The sequence below is a fragment of the Callospermophilus lateralis genome, chromosome 4 (assembly GCF_048772815.1).
Source record: "Callospermophilus lateralis isolate mCalLat2 chromosome 4, mCalLat2.hap1, whole genome shotgun sequence".
Taxonomy (NCBI): Eukaryota; Metazoa; Chordata; class Mammalia; order Rodentia; family Sciuridae; genus Callospermophilus; species Callospermophilus lateralis.
Window position 1 is genome coordinate 72,772,305 of NC_135308.1, and position 1,948 is coordinate 72,774,252.

Here is a 1,948-nt window from a genome sequence, read left to right on the forward strand (position 1 = left end):
TTTTCTCCATTCAGAATGATGCTATCCTGAGGCTTAGCATAGATTGCTTTTACAATATTGGGGTATGTTCCTGTTATCCCTAGTTTTTCTAGAGTTTTGAACATAAAGGGATGCATCCCAATGACTCTTAAGTTTGGCCTCTTTATGTTATCCCATATTTCTTGGATGCTCTACTCTTGGTTTCTTAACAGTCTCGCTGAGCTGTATATGTTCTTTTCAAGTTGAAATACTTTGTCTTCATTGTCTGATGTTCTATCTTCTAAGTGTTCTACTCTGCTGGTAGTATTCTCAATTGAGTTTTAAGTTGGTTTATTGCTTCCTGCATTTCTAAGATTTCTGTTTGTTTGTTTTTTATAACCTCTATCTCCCTGTATAGTTGATCTTTTGCTTCTTGGATTTGTTTATGTAATACATTGTTGAAGTGATCTTTCATTGTCTGATTTTGCTGTCTAATGTCTTCCTTGAGACTCCAGATCATCTGAAGCATGTATATTCTGAATTCTTTATCTGACATTCCATCTGCTGCAGATATTATCTCTTCTAAAGTTGAGTTGACCTGTATTGCTTGTGGTCCTTTATTTCCTTGTCTTTTCATACTGCTCGCGTTTCTTTCTGCTTGGTGAAACTGTTGTGTTATTGAATTTTCCCCCTATATATTTACATTGCTCTTGTATAGTTTCAAAGTCGCCCTTTTGTGGAGAAAGACAATGTTAACAGATCACAGATCTCAATATCAATAGTACATCATCTAAGCACACGTTTTTCTTATTACTACATTTATAGCTAGACTCTATGTCTACAAATGTTGGTTTCGATTATCGTTTACAGATATAGTCATTAGTTTCATGAAAGCCATACCATTTCTGGTAGCTTGAAGAAAACTGAGTTTCTGGTGTAGGATGTTATGCTTAGGGGGAAAGGAGTGAGGGTATGGGGTTAATCTAACTTAGCAACTTTGGAAAGCTCTAACCAATAGATGGGTAATTTATGGAAGAATGTATAGATTCAAATTTCTGTCTGTATTTATAAGATTAGCCTACTTATAAATAGTAAAATTTAGGCAGTTGCAAGTGGGATAGAGGGAGTAAGGGGGTGGAAAACAAATAACAAGTAAAGGAAGAGATAAAAGAGAATGGGAAAAAGAAAATATGAGAAAAAAGAAAAGAAATAAAAATGGGGAAGGGAGGTGGGGCATATTCAATTCCTCTATAGTATATTATTCTGGTGATTCAGTTGTTAAAGACCTTTTCCGTGCACAATTTTTGGTTTCACATATTTTGAGGTTGAGAAGACCCGAGGGGGAAGGGTAGAGGAGACTGGGTGAATGGCTGAAAAGAGAGAGAGAAGAGAGAAAAAGAAAGAAAAATAAAATCTCTCAGAACTCTGTTTTCATTTCTTCCAGTTGGTGGCATTATCTATTCCTAGCTTGAGTCTCTGGATTCAGCATAGTGGTGGCAGTCATTGTGAGAGGACTTGAGCTTCCACCTGTGGCCTCTCTACTCTTATTCTCTGAGATGTAAACCAGGTGCCTGATCTGCTGCAGAATCGCACTGGTAGCCACGCCAACCAACCGGTTGGTGGGTTTTAAGGGTTGGTGGAATTTTCCAAGATGAGTTCCATCAGTTTTTCTCATAAGGTGTTTGATGAGGTGGGGGTGTTGGGAAAACCTTATGTTTGTCAAGAGCTCAGTCAGGTGACCTCACTGGTGGGAGGCTAGGCTCCTCCAACTGGGGAGGTCGGTCTACCGTGCATGCGAGCTGCTGGGCCTGTTCTCCAAGTCACAGGTCTCCCTACTGTGCAGGCACAGGCTGTGGCTGGGCCCCTCCTCCAATTGGGGTGATCTGTCTACCATGCCATCAGGCCGCTGGGCCCCTTCTCCAGGATGCGGGGTCTGTCTACCTTGCAGGTGGTGGCTGTGGGGTGATGTGTCTACCACACCAGCGGGCTT